The sequence below is a fragment of the Amphiura filiformis genome, chromosome 16 (assembly GCF_039555335.1).
Source record: "Amphiura filiformis chromosome 16, Afil_fr2py, whole genome shotgun sequence".
Lineage (NCBI taxonomy): Eukaryota > Metazoa > Echinodermata > Ophiuroidea > Amphilepidida > Amphiuridae > Amphiura > Amphiura filiformis.
This window is the reverse complement of record NC_092643.1, coordinates 44,175,906-44,192,193: the sequence shown is the minus strand read 5'-3', so window position 1 is coordinate 44,192,193 and position 16,288 is coordinate 44,175,906. Positions and strand designations below refer to the sequence as shown.

Here is a 16,288-nt window from a genome sequence, read left to right as displayed (position 1 = left end):
GGTGACTTACAAGACGACCGAAGTCTCAAAATATAATTGTTTTAGCAGGCATTGGATTACCTTAAACTGCAAATTGGTGCACAGTACATTAAAATATAGCGTCATTTCACCAGACACTGGATTACCAAAATGTTTTGAAATTCTAAATAGGATTCAGTTTCTTGTACCTTATAACTACTTTAACAAAATACAGTCATTTACATTGACGGAAACATTGTGTGCATCATTTAATATATGTCTTAAAATTCCAAGCAAATGTTAGAAAATAGGCCACATTTAAATTATTAAACAGCTATTGAAACATAGGTCTTAAAATTCCAAGAAATGTTAGAAAATAGGCCACATTTAAATTATTAAACAGCTATTGAAAAACGAAGACTCTTCCTTAATCAGTTTTCTTCATTTAAAATAAGAACTTGTCGGTTCATTAGGTGTGACTCTGAGACAAAATCAATCATTCCTTGCTTCACAGTGCCATTTTGATGCCTGTCTATGCCTAAGCCCTATACTATGATTGATTCAAGCCTGTTTCTTTTATGGCTTTACGCCTTGTAACTTGATTTATCATTAAATTTGTAATTGCACATGCATTCTTAAACATCCAAAGATTGGGAAGTATTGTGGAGGTATTTTATAGTATGATCTCCTCTGCTTAGGACGTTGGTGCTACTTTAGCCCCCTTTGCTAGGGCAGCTTGTGAATACCATACGTCCTAGCTTTGTCACAATATAACAGTTCCGGCACTGTTGGTATAAACGGAGCGAGTTGATTGTGCACAAAAACTAACGTTAAAGAAAGACTGAATAATTCCGAGTGCTAAACTACACCCGGCAGGCATTATATGCGAGTATTTGGTTTTATTCCTGTCACTAGTTCCGCCTTTCACACAAAGCATGTTTTGATAATTAGCACACAGATGATAGACAATAAGGTCGTTTACATATTTCACGTAAATAAAATATCATATTTAGATGAAATGGCGGAAATGGTGTGATGTGATACGATATTTATGCAAATTGATATACCCTGATTATTTATGAAGTCTATGTCTATTTTAGCCCGAAAAAGACACTGTTGGTTTAATGTGATCAAACAGCGTTAATTCCCTCACTAATGACAACCCAAACTGTTCTTGGATGTACTTGAGTGTTTAGACGGTAATTTGAAACCCTAACATTTCTCAGTTACGCATTCTTGAAGAATAATTTGCTTTAATCGAACAACTAAATCGTATAGGAAATGTAAATATATACAGCTGGGAGCTACAGCTGAAGTGAACATAGCAGGCGAGATGGGGGTTCAGAAATAGCACTTTTGAATAATCATGAAAAAGGAGTTTGCAATCCATGGAGCCACAGCGAAGATTATTACATCGCCTGCGGGATAAACACTCGTAGAAAACGGGCTCCAAATGTGCACATAAGTATATCATCATCTTACCTACCTAACCGGTGCAGTAAAAAATGCCATTATCCCATACTAATCGTCCCCGCATCAGGGGATTAAGTAATATCCCAACCACGATTTTTCTCTAAGGTGGTTGACTATTTATTAAAACGTGCTCTTATGTATTCCTATATGGATTTAATGTTGACGGAATTATCAGTGTGATAATTCAATTATCGTAAATTAACCTGAGCTACTGCTTGCTGAAATTTTAGTTAGAGAAAGGATGAATATAAACAAAATTAAGCATATGAAGCATGTTATGCAATAAATCGTTTAAAAATCTATTTATTATAAACCACATGTTTAACAAACAGCAGTACTGATATATTTTCATCAAAAAATATTGCAGCTAAATTCAAATGCATTGAAAGTTGTGTTTTGAAGCTGTAGATTTCTAGATATGATATCAAAACGTGGATCTCAAAAATGTTATCTTTTTGGTCACATGTCTTCAACCTCAAAATGCTGGTACACCAAAATAATGACCTTGAGTCCGCTGGGTACTACAACACATATTCAAAAGCATGATGTTTGTTCTGAGCTTCCTCTGTTGAAGTGCAGGTTATTAAACTCAAGAAAAAAGACCTCTGCATTTGATCATAATTACATGTAGCCCATAGGCACAATCAATTATTGATCTTTTGAAATTTGGATTACCATCACATCTCTGACCACAGGTTTTGTTGAAAGAAAAGCTCACCTTCACCGTCACAGGTGTCCTTCGTGCTAAGAGAACGTACAAAGAGGAATGTAAATTGACCGACATTTAATTGTAACAAGACTCGAAGGTGTTTTTTTATAACACTAACTAACAGAGAAAGTAAGTGTTGAGTAGGGGAGTGGAAATCAACATGACCTCATTATATGGCACTACGAGATCTTAAAATCTAACACGGTCTTACCAGGAGGTGGGTTACTGTTAGTTTTAATTAGGGGAAAATTAGTCAACAATGGATTAGACAGACGTCGACAATGGACTAATCCAGAATTTAAAGGCACCCCCCTAAAGAAGACATGGGATTCCCAAATTTTTTCACCATTTTTTTGCTCTGGGAATTCCCAAAATAAATTGGTCATTATTTTCACAACCCTAAAGAAGACATGGGAATTCCCAAGAAAAAGACATCTTTTTTATTTTAGGTTTGGGAACTTCCAAAAATTTGGCAAAAATTTGCTTGTCTTCTTTAGGGACACTGGGAATTCGAAATTTTAATTATTTTATTGTCAAAATGGGAATTCCCATTTTTTAAATACAATTTTGATCTGAGAATTCCCAAAAATTTATGGTACAAACTTACATGTCTTCTTTAGGGGGGTGCCATTATTTTCTGGAATGGCCCAATACACCACATCACACTATGAACCCAAATGGTCTCATTTCTAGGGTTTAATAACTTGCACTGCAACAGAGGAAATTCAGAACAAACGGGTACCAGCAAACTCAAGGTCATTATATGGTGTACAAGCATATTGAAGTAAAGACATGTAACATAAAAAATGAGTTTTTGAGATATACAGTGTGTCCCAGAATGATTTATACCGAGAAAGATGGAATTTTTTAGGTATGAACGGCATTTCTATTGGTCATATTGTTTTGCATTTTAAGTTTTACATATACTGCGCCAAGAAAGTATCCTTACACTTGGAAAAATAATCACAATTTCAACACTGAACATATTGGGGTAAATTTGTTTTTGTAATAGATGCACTTTTTAATCCCGCACATTATGACACCACATTGAATCCAATGTGACTTCAAAAAGTAAAGTTACAAGCAATTGAATAGACGAAGGTCCAGTTTTAAAAGTGACAAATTGGCCTATACAAGGCGTAAAAAGATTCCAACAAGCGCAACAAAGTGACTACACAGTTTCTTCAATGAATCATTATTTAAAGCAGTATTTATTTCAGTTTTTACTTCTCCGTACTTTTCGTAACTTGCATTTTATTTATCAGCTCTTTTGTTTCAGTTTTCTTTTGTTCCTTTTGTTTTAAATTAAAGGCATACACAAATTAGCCATTTACCACTCTCAAACCAGATGTCTAGTCCGTGGAGTTTTGAATAGACCAGTGTGTCACTTTTAAAACTGGACCTTCGTCTAATCAAATGCTTGTAACTTTGCTTCTTGAAGTCACATTGATTCAATAGGGTGTCAAAATGTGCCGGATTAGATAGTGCATCTATTAAAAAAACAAATTTACCCCAATATGGTTCAGTTTTGAAATTGTGATTATTTTTCCAAGTGTAAGGATACTTTCTTGGCGCGGTATATTTAACTTTCTCAGATTTTTTAGATTCTAAAAATTGGACGTTTCTAGTAGAAGTTAGAGAGGATTGCATAAAAATGGTGAATTCCAAGTTTTGACAAAGCAACCTATTTTGAAAATCTGTAAAATTACTAACCGTTCAGCACAAAGTAATGTTATGCAGTATATTGCTGTGTCCTGTTCTTACTTCTACTAAATAGTCGATATCTATCGTTTATTTATGATGTTACGAAGTATGGAATAAAGGATTTGCTATGCTTGAGTGACCTTAAACTATTCTTTTTTTGACGGCAGTTTTGAAGACAATTATTGAGGTGTGTGAGTTTCATCATTTGAAATGCCGGCAGAGATGGATTTTTCATAAAAGTATAGAGAAGGTTCATCCTTAGTGTCACAGCATGCATTTATGTCCACAGTATATGGGCAAACCCACAGCTACGTAACGAAGAAGATTAAAATTTACTGCGGAGGATCCTTGAGGAAGTTATATCTGTAATAATGACATTTTTGGGTACAAATTGTGGTAAAAATCACACAAAAAGTATGTTTTTCAACTAAATATCTGATATCATATTGACATGTTTCACTTAATCCCATATCAAGAATTATTTAGCATTGTAAGCTCTACATCTGTGCCAAATTTGGTGTATTCACTATCAAAGAATGTAGAATTTCTCCAATATATTGCACAGTGCGGCTGGACGATGGTGATAAAGGATCCATGTGTTGTGATGCCTTTGCACTGTAAATTACACACATGCAGTTTTCGTCCATTTTCAGTAATAGCAATGTCACGCCAAAACAAATCAAGCTATTTCCATGAAAGTCACAGAATAAGTAGGAGACATGTGTGGCATTATATTGCACTTATTAAAATTAGATACACTGTTGACTATATATTTTTGAGATTTTGTTCAAACACGGTATAAATCATTCTGGGACACCCTGTACGTTTTTATATCTTCAGCTTCAAAATCCATAAAACAAAATCGATGAAATTTCAAAAACCAATCTGATGAAATACCAAATATTCCTAATTTTAATTTCTGGAAATGTTTTATTCAATTGGAACAGTGAGTGTGTACAGGTGCCATTGAATATTGATTTTTAGCTGTAGCTAGCACATTTTGATCGTCTTTACACTGACCTTGTTAGTAGATAACTCATTGGCCCTTACATAGATTTGCCCTGACATTTTTAATTCGACAAACAGCCACATATTGAAAGCAGTCACAAATCCATTAGGCCAAGCTTCATTCAGTAAAGTGTAATAGTTTAGTTTAAGTAATAAACATTTGAATACATGATCCAACAATCCAACTCAGGTGTCTTTAGTTTTATGAGGCTGAGAGCACGTACATAGAGGAATGTAAATTGACCGAATTTTAATTGTATCAAGACTCCAAGGTGTTTTAAATAACTACAAAGCTGAGGAAGTAAGTGTTGGGAAAGGTGGTGAAAATCAACATGACCTCATTATTTGCACTACGAGATCTTAAAATCTAACACGGTCTTTCCAGGAGCTGGGTTACTGTTAGCCTGTCATTTTGAAGAAGCAAAAATTCGTATTACCAGGGGCAGGGTTATCACTAACTAGAGACCATCAAGACTATGAAAAGTCGTCTTTGTAAGGTCTGCTTTACAGTTAACTAAAAACTGTAATAAAGGAACTTCAAATAAGTTACAAAAACTACTGAAGTTTCGAAATATAAGCGTTTTGAAGGCATTGGATTACCATATAATCGCAAAGTTGGGGACAAGAAATTAAAATATGATGTCATTTTATCAAACATTGGATTACCACATTGTTATGAAAGTCTGAATAGGAATCACATTTTCTTTTCAAAATATCACTCTCAAAGAACTACTATACCAATCTACATTCATTTTACATTGATGGAAATAAAACATTGTGTGCATCATTTAACATAAGTCTTTATTGTAGGTCACATTCTTTGCAAGTGTACGAAAATAGGCCAAATTTAAATTATTAACAGCTATTGAAAAACGAACATTCATGCATAATCCGTTTTCTTCATTTAAAATGGGCACCCTTCGGTTCATTAGATTTGACTAAAATCAGTCATTCCTTCCTTTACATCGCCATGTTGCTGCCTGTCTATGCCTAAGCCTTACACCATGATTGATTCATGCCTGTTTCTTTTATGGCTTTACGCCTTGCAACTTGATTTATCATTAAACATGTAATTGCCCATGCATTCTTAAAGACCCAAGGATTGGGAGGTATTGAATAGTGTCGTATTCTCTGCTTAGGACATTGATGCTACTTTAGCCCCCTTTGCTAGGGAAGCTTGTGAATGTCATACGCCCTAGCTTCGTCGCAGTATAACAGTTCCGGCACTGTAAGAATTAACACAGTGAGTTGATCCTGCAGAATAACTAACGTTAGAGAAAGTCTGAATAATTCCGAGTGCTTATTATCACCCGTCAGGCATTATGCGTGTGTTTGATTTTTCTCCTTTCACTAGTTCCGTTTTTCACACAAAACATGTTTGGGTAATTAGCACACAGTTGATGGGTAATGAGGTCGTTTATCATATTTAGTCAAAATGTGGGAATTGGCGGAAATTGTGCGTTGTGATACGATATTAATGCTATTTGTGGTACTCTTATTATTCATGAAGTTAATATCTGTTTTAATCCAACATAAGACACTGTTGGTTTAATGTGATCAAACTGCGTTTAATTTATCACTAGTAATGACAACCCAAACTGTACTTGAGTCCGTTAACATTTTCTCAGTTACGCATTCTTGAGGAATAATTTGCTTTAATCGAACAACTAAATCGTATAGGAAATGCAAATATATACAGCTGGGAGCTGCAGCTGAAGTGAACATAGCAGGCGAGATGGGGGTTCAGAAATGGCACTTTTGAATAATCATGAAAAAGGGTTTCCAATCCAGGAGCCACAGCGAAGATTATTACATCGCCTGCGGATGAACACTCGTAGGAAACGGGCTCCGAATGTGCACATAAGTATATCATCGTTTTACCTACATAACCGAAGCAGTATAAAATGCCATTCTCCCATACTAATCGTCCCCGCATCAGGGGATTAAGTAATATCCCAACCATGATTTATCTCTAAGGTGGTTGACTATTTATTAAAACGTGCTCTAATGTATTCTTATATGGATTTAATGATGACGGAATAATATGTGAGATAATTCAATTATCGCAAATTAACTTGAGCTGCTGCTTGCTGGAATTTTTTGTTAGAGAAAGGATAAACATACACAAAATGAAATTAAGCATATTGAAGTGTGTTATACCATAAATCGTTTTAAAACCTATTTATTATAATCCACACCGTTAATAAACAGCAGTTCCGACGCATTTTCATCATCGTATTTCTACCTAGGTAGCCCAAAAGCGTAACATATAATCAATTATTGCAAAAGGTGCTTGTCTATCATATTACATCAGCAAAATAAGCTTCAGGAAATTTTCATCATGCATGTTCGTATGTGCATAATGTCAATCATATGTAAACTAGTCACACCTTTTAAAGCAAAAGAAGAGTCCACAAAATATTTTATACTTAGGAATTCCCTTCTTTTTATCCTTGTTGTTATGTTATTTTTCTGATCATTTGTGGTGAATTTAATCCAACTCACGTATCAAGAAGCTTAGACGAAGTTGACCGGATGACTTTGCATGGTTTGTTGTTATCGTTGAATCAAGTTCAGATTTATCGGACATTGAATCAAATAAGTTCCATTTAACAGTATACACGCTTCGTTCCCTCCCAACACTTATTTTATGTAGGCTTTCGCGTTTTAAATTCATCGCATCTGTATGGGTTTCGGTTTTACTACAAGTTTCAACGCTCAATTTGAACATAACGAATGTGAATATATTAATGCAGAAACATTTGGACGTTTCTCCCAACTTCATGTTGGAATCCAATTGAAACACACATGTAGAAACCTCTATGTGACCTCTAGTTAGCATATATTCCAATCTAATTTAGCAGTACAGTTAATAGGAACAACTGGTTAGTGGAACACATAGGCAATTAAATTACACAGATGAATAAAATATAACCCATACCAAAACATTAGGGGAAAAGTAGCTGCCAATGGATTATGCAGACGTCAACAATTCATAACACTACACATAGAATGACCTTGACTGTGTTGGGTACTAAAACTCATACCCAAGGTGGGGTTTCAACTTCCATTTCAACAGAGGAAGCTCAGAACTGACCGGATGCTTTTGGGTATGAGTTTGAGTACCCAACACTTTCAAGGTCAGTCTATGTATGTGCAAGCATTTAGAGGTTATAGGACATAATTATAAGATATTGATGAGGTTTTGAGACCCTAGTTTTAATAGCATACATATCTACAGCTTCCACCGCAGAAAACAAAATCAATTAAAGTTCAAAATTATCTGATGAAATATGACATTGTAATATTTCATAAGTTAATATTTGAACTTGATTTATTTTAACCACTCCACACGGGTGTCAGCTGCAGACTATAAACTTCCAATTTTCAAAAATTTTCATGACTATAGCATGAAAATGCCTTAAATTGAGTACAAAAAAGCCAAGTATTGATATAGTGGTCCTTAAGATAGCTGTTGAGATTTTGAGAAAATATAATACTAAAACATGGACTTTCAATGGGAAGCCTATGGTCAGCAGTCAGATCGTGAGTGAGTATGCCCAGGTGTCATTAAATATCGATTTTTAGTTGTAGTTAGCTCTGGTTTGACCGTCGTTACACTGACCTTGTTAGTAAACAACTCATTGGCCCTTAAATAGATTTACTCTGACATTTTAATGCGACAAACAGCCACATATTCCAAGGAGTCACAAATCCATTAGGCCAAGCTGCATTCAATAAAGTGTTATATTTTAGTTTAAGAAATAATCATTTGAATATATGACATTATAATCCAACTCAAGTGTCTTTCTTTTCATGAGACTGAGAGCACGTACATAGAGGAATGTAAAATAACCGGCATTTAATTGTATCAAGACTCAAAGGTATTTAAAAAAACTAAAAAGCTGAGGAAGTAAGTGTTAGGAAGGGTGGTGAAAATCAACATGACCTCATTGTTGGCACTACGATATCTTAAAATCTAACACGGTCATTCCAGGAGCTGCGTTACTGTTAGCTATAATTTTGAAGAAGCAAAAATCCGTATTACCATGGGCAGGGTTAGCACTAACTTCACACCATCAAAACTATGGAAAGTCGTCTTTGTGAGGTCTGCTTTACAGTTAACTAAAAACTGTGATAAAGAAATTCAAATCAGTTACAAAATCTACTGAAATTTTGAAATATAAGCGTTTTAGAAGGCATTGGATTACCATATGTCGCAAAGTTGGGGCACAAGACATTAAAAAAAAAGTCATTTTATCAGACACTGGATTACCAAATTGTTTTGAACGTCTGCATAGGAATCACATTTTCTTTTCAAAATGTTACTCTTAAAGAACTACTATACCCCACAAACATTCCTTTTACATTGACTGAAATATTGTGTGCATAATCTAACATACGTGTTATTTGTAGGACACATTCTTTGCAAGTGTACAAAAATAGGCCAAATTTAAATTATTAACAGCTATTGAAAAAGGAACACTCATGCATAATCAGTTTCCTTCATTTAAAATGGGAAGTTTTCGGTTCATTAGATTTGACTAAAATCAGCCATTCCTTGCTTTACATCGCCATGTTGCTGTCTGTCTGTGCCTAAGCCTTACACCATGATTGATTCATGCCTGTTTCTTTTATGGCTTTACGCCTTGCAACTTGATTTATCATTAAACTTGTAATTGCCCATGCATTCTTAAACACCCAAGGATTGGGAGGTATTGAATAGTGTCGTATTCTCTGCTTAGGACATTGATGCTACTTTAGCCCCTTTGCTAGGGAAGCTTGTGAATGCCATACGCCATAGCTTCGTCGTAGTATAACAGTTCCGGTACTGTAAGGATAAACACAGCGAGTTGATCCTGCAGAATCACTAACGTTAGAGAAAGTCTGAATAATTCCGAGTGCTTATCATCACCCGTCAGGCATTATGCGTGTGTTTGATTTTTCTCCTGTTACTAGTTCCGTTTTTCACACAAAACATGTTTTGGTAATTAGCACAAAGTTGATGGGTAATGAGGTCGTTTATCATATTTAGTCAAAATGTGGGAATTGGCGGAAATTGTGCGTTGTGATACGATATTAATGCTATTTGTGGTACTCTTATTATTCATGAAGTTAATATCTGTTTTAATCCAACATAAGACACTGTTGGTTTAATGTGATCAAACTGCGTTTAATTTATCACTAGTAATGACAACCCAAACTGTACTTGAGTCTTCAAATGGTAATTTGAACCGTTAACATTTTCTCAGTTACGCGGAATAATTTGCTTTAATCGAACAACTAAATCGTATAGGAAATGCAAATATATACAGCAGGGAGCTGCAGCTGAAGTGAACATAGCAGGCGAGATGGGGGTTCAGAAATGGCACTTTTGAATAATCATGAAAAAAGGGTTTCCAATCCAGGGAGCCACAGCGAAGATTATTACATCGCCTGCGGGATGAACACTCGTAGGAAACGGGCTCCGAATGTGCACATAAGTATATCATCGTTTTACCTACATAACCGAAGCAGTATAAAATGCCATTCTCCCATACTAATCGTCCCCGCATCAGGGGATTAAGTAATATCCCAACCATGATTTATCTCTAAGGTGGTTGACTATTTATTAAAACGTGCTCTAATGTATTCGTATATGGATTTAATGATGACGGAATAATATGTGAGATAATTCAATTATCGTAAATGAACTTGAGCTGCTGCTTGCTGGAAATTTTGTTAGAGAAAGGATAAACATACACAAAATGAAATTAAGCATATTGAAGTGTGTTACACCATAAATCGTTTTAAAACCTTTTTATTATAATCCACATTGTTAACAAACAGCAGTTCCGACGTATTTTCATCATCGTATTTCTAATTCATTTTTGCATATTTCCATTAACAACCTCTTCAGTTGATCACAATTATAATGTAGCTACAATCTTATCAATTTACCTAGGTAGCCCAAAAGCGTAATATATAATCAATTATTGATCTTTGAAATTTGAGAAAAAGTTAAGAGCATTGAATTGAAATTACCGTAACCTCTTTGACCACAGGTTTTGTTGAAAAAAAGCTCACCTTCACTGTCCCCTTGCCTAACCTAAGGCGTCGTTAATATTAGAAGAGGTCATGATCCTTATAATTATTAGCTTCAGTACCCTGGGCCATGAGTTTACTTTGACCACATTGAAAAAGGAAAGAGAGAGATAGAGGGAAAAAAGAGAGAGATGAGAAAAAAATCCGTTTCTATTTTTTTTGTTGCAAAAGGTGCTTGTCTATCATATTACATCAGCAAAATAAGCTTCAGGCAATTTTCATCATACATGTTCTTATGTGCATAATCTCAATCGTATGTAAACTAATCACACCTTTAATAAAGCAAAAGAAGAGTCCACAAAATATTTTATACTTAGGAATTCCCTTTTTTTATCCTTGTTGCTATGATATTTTTCTGGTCATTTGTGGTGAATTTAATCCAACTCACGTATCAAGAAGCTTAGACGAAGTTGACCGGATGGGTTTGCATGGTTTCTTGTTATCATTGTATCAAGTTGAGATTTATCGGGCACTGAATCAAATAAGTCCCATTTAACAGTATACACTCTTCGTTCCCTCCCAACACTTTTTTATGAGGATTTCACGTTTTAAATTCTTCGTTTCCGTATGGGTTTCGGTTTTACTACAAATTTCAAAGATCATGTTGAATATATCGTATGCAAATGCAGAAACATTTGGACGTTTCTCCAGTCTTCATGTTGGAATCGAATTGAAACACACATGTAGAAACCTCTATGTGACCTCTAGTTAGCATATATTCCAATCTAATTTAGCAGTACAGTTAATAGGAACAACTGGTTAGTGGAACACATAGGCAATTAAATTACACAGATGAATAAAATATAACCCATACCAAAACATTAGGGGAAAAGTAGCCGCCAATGGATTATGCAGACGTCAACAATTCATAACATTACACATAGAATGACCTTGACTCTGTTGGGTACTAAAACTCATACCCAAATGCATGAGGCGGGGTTTCAACTTCCATTTCAACAGTGGAAGCTCAGAACTGACCGAATGCTTTTGGGTATGAGTTTTAGTACCCAGCACTTTCAATGTCAGTCTATGTATGTGCAAGCATTTAGAGGTTATAGGACATATTTATAAGATATTGATGAGGTTTTGAGACCCTAGTTTTAATAGCATACATATCTACAGCTTCCACCGCAGAAAACAAAATCAATTAAAGTTCAAAATTATCTGATGAAATATGACATTGTAATATTTCATATGTTAATATTTGAACTCGATTTATTTTAACCCACTCCACACGGGTATCAGCTGCAGACTACAAGCTTCCAATTTTCAAAAAAAGTTCATGACTATTGCATGAAAAATGCCTTAAATTGAGTACAAAAAAGCCAAGTATTGATATAGTGGTTCTTAAGATAGCTGTTGAGATTTTGAGAAAATATATTAAAACATGGACTTTCAATGGGAAGCCTATGGTCAGCAGTCAGAGCGTGAGTGAGTATGCCCAGGTGTCATTAAATATCGATTTTTAGTTGTAGTTAGCACTGTTTTGACCGTCGTTACACTGACCTTGTTAGTAAACAACTCATTGGCCCTTAAATAGATTTACTCTGACATTTTAATGCGACAAACAGCCACATATTCCACGGAGTCACAAATCCATTAGGCCAAGCTGCATTCAGTAAAGTGTAATATTTTAGTTTAAGAAATAACCATTTGAATATATGACATTATAATCCAACTCAAGTGTCTTTCGTTTCATGAGACTGAGAGCACGTACATAGAGGAATGTAAATTGACCGGCATTTAATTGTATCAAGACTCAAAGGTGTTTTAAAAAACTAAAAAGCTGAGAAAATAAGTGTTAGGAAGGGTGGTGAAAATCAACATGACCTCATTATTGGCACTACGATATCTTAAAATCCAACACGGTCTTTCCAGGAGCTGCGTTACTGTTAGCTATAATTTTGAAGAAGCAAAAATCCGTATTACCAGGGGCAGGGTTATCACTAACTTCACACCATCAAGACTATGGAAAGTCGTCTTTGTGAGGTCTGCTTTACAGTTAACTAAAAACTGTGATAAAAAAATTCAAATCAGTTACAAAATCTACTGACGTTTTGAAATATAAGCGTTTTAGAAGGCATTGGATTACCATATGTCGCAAAGTTGGGGCACAAGACATTAAAATAAAATGTCATTTTATCAGACACTGGATTACCAAATTGTTTTGAACGTCTGCATAGGAATCACATTTTCTTTTCAAAATGTTACTCTTAAAGAACTACTATACCCCACAAACATTCCTTTTACATTGACGGAAATATTGTGTGCATAATCTAACATACGTGTTATTTGTAGAACACATTCTTTGCAAGTGTACGAAAATAGGCCAAATTTAAATTATTAAATAGCTATTGAAAAAGGAACACTCATGCATAATCAGTTTTCTTCATTTAAAATAGGAAGTTTTAGGTTCATTAGATTTGACTAAAATCAGCCATTCCTTGCTTTACATCGCCATGTTGCTGTCTGTCTGTGCCTAAGCCTTACACCATGATTGATTCATGCCTGTTTCTTTTATGGCTTTACGCCTTGCAACTTGATTTATCATTAAACTTGTAATTGCCCATGCATTCTTAAACACCCAAGGATTGGGAGGTATTGAATAGTGTCGTATTCTCTGCTTAGGACATTGATGCTACTTTAGCCCCCTTTGCTAGGGAAGCTTGTGAATGCCATACGCCATAGCTTCGTCGTAGTATAACAGTTCCGGCACTGTAAGGATAAACACAGCGAGTTGATCCTGCAGAATCACTAACGTTAGAGAAAGTCTGAATAATTCCGAGTGCTTATCATCACCCGTTAGGCATTATGCGTGTGTTTGATTTTTCTCCTGTCACTAAGAAGAAGAAGAAGAAGAAGAAGTTCCGTTATTCACACAAAACATGTTTTGGTAATTAGCACACAGATGACGGGTAATGAGGTCGTTTATCATATTTAGTAAAAATGGGGGAAATGGCGGAAATTGTGCGCTGTGATACGATATTTATGCAAATTGTGGTACTCTTCATAACTTATGAAGTCAATGTCTGTTTAATCCAAAAGAGACACTGACGGTTTATTGTGATCAAACTGAAATTATTCTCTTACTGATGACAACCCAAACTGTGCTTGGATGTACTTGAGTCTTCAAAGGGTAATTTGAACCGTTAACATGATCTCAGTTTCGCATTCTCGAGGAATAATTTGCTTTAATCGAACAACTAAATCGTATAGGAAATGCAAATATATACAGCTGGGAGCTACAGCTGAAGTGAACATAGCAGGCGAGATGGGGGTTCAGAAATAGCACTTTTGAATAATCATGAAAAGGGGTTGGCAATCCATGGAGCCACAACGAAGATTATTACATCGCCTGCGGGATAAACACTCGTTGAAAACGGGCTCCGAATGTGCACATAAGTATACATCCCCTTACCTACCTAACCGGTGAAGTATAAAATGCCATTCTCCAATACTAATCGCCCCCGCATCAGGGGATTAAGTAATATCCCAACCATGATTTATCTCTAAGGTGGTTGACTATTTATTAAAACGTACTATATAATGTATTCTTATATGGATTTAATGTTGACGGAATAATCTGTGAGATAATTCAATTATCGTAAATTAACTTGAGCTCCTGCTTGCTGGAATTTTAGTTAAAAAAAAGAATGAATATACACAAAATTAAGCATATTGAAGTATGTTATACCATAAATCATTTTAAAATCTATTTATTATAATCCACATGTTTAAGAAACAGTAGTTCCGACGTATTTTCGTCATCATATTTCTAATTCATTTTTGCATCTTTCCAATAACAACCTCTTCAGTTGATCACAATTATAATGTATCCACTAATTTTATCAATTTACCTAGCTAGCCCATAAGCGTAATATATAATCAATTATTGATCTTTGAAATTTGAGAAAAAGTTAAGAGCATTGAATTGAAATTACCGTAACCTCTTTGACCACAGGTTTTGTTGAAAAAAGCTCACCTTCACTGTCCCCTTGCCTAACCTAAGGCGTCGTTAATATTAGAAGAGGTCATGATCCTTATAATTATTAGCTTCAGTACCCTGGGCTATGAGTTTACTTCGACCACATTGAAAAGGGAAAGAGAGAGAGATAGAGGGAAAAGAGAGAGATGAGAAAAAAATCCGTTTCTATTTTTTTTGCAAAAGGTGCTTGTCTATCATATTACATCAGCAAAATAAGCTTCAGGCAATTTTCATCATGCATATTCTTATGTGCACAATTTTCTCAATCGTATATAAACTAATCACACTTTTAATAAAACAAAAGAAGTGTCCACAGAACATTTTTTGCTAAGGAATTCCCTTCTTTTTTATCCTTGTTGTTATGTTATTTTTCTGGTCATTTGTGGTGAATTTAATCCAACTCACGTGCCAAGAAACTTAGACGAAGTTGACCGGATGGCTTTGCATGGTTTCTTGTTATCATTGTATCAAGTTAAGATTTATCGGGCACTGAATCAAATAAGCCCCATTTAACAGCATACACGCTTTGTTCCCCCCTCCCCAACACTTATTTTATGTAGGCTTTCGCGTTCTAAATTCATCGCATCTGTATGGGGGTCGATTTTACTACAAGTTTCAACGATCAATTTGAACATAACGAATGTGAATATATTAATGCAGAAACATTTGGACGTTTCTCCCAACTTCATGTTGGAATCGAATTGAAACACACATATAGAAACCTCTATATGACCTCTAGTTAGCCTATATTCCAATCTAATTTAGCAGTACAGTTAATAGGAACAACTGGTTAGTGGAACACATAGGCAATTAAATTGCACAGATGAATAAAATATAACCCAGACCAGAACATTAAGGGAAAAGTAGCCGCCAATGGATTATGCAGACGTGAACAATTCATAACATTTCACATAGAATGACCTTGACTGTGTTGGGTACTAAAACTCATACCCAAATGCATGAGGTCGGGTCTGAGCTTTCACTGTCAAAATGATCTCATTATTTGGGTTTAATAACCTCCATTTCTACAGAGGAATCTCAAATCTAATTGCATGCTTTTGGGTATGAGTTTTAGTACCCCGGGTTTAGTACCCAGCACATTCAAGATTATTCTATGTGTGTGCAAGCATTTAGAGGTTACAGGACTGTGTACCGACATATGAGATTTTGATGAGGTTTTGAGACCCTAGTTTTAATATCATACATACCTACAGCTTTAATTTGCAGAAGACAAAATCAATGAAAGTTCTAAATTATCTGATGAAATATGACATTGTAATATTTCATATGTTAATATCTTAACATGGTTCATTTGCAGAAGACAAGTTTCAAATTTTCTTTAAAAAAAAAAAAATCAGAATTGGATA

General features: G+C 35.1%; 1 protein-coding gene across 3 annotated transcripts in view; it reads right to left on the bottom strand.

Moving 5' to 3' along the window:
• LOC140136047 (neuronal acetylcholine receptor subunit beta-4-like) overlaps positions 1 to 16,288 on the bottom strand; it is a 134,357-nt gene that overhangs the window by 59,336 nt on the left and 58,733 nt on the right. The gene's annotated exons all lie outside the window — the stretch shown is intronic.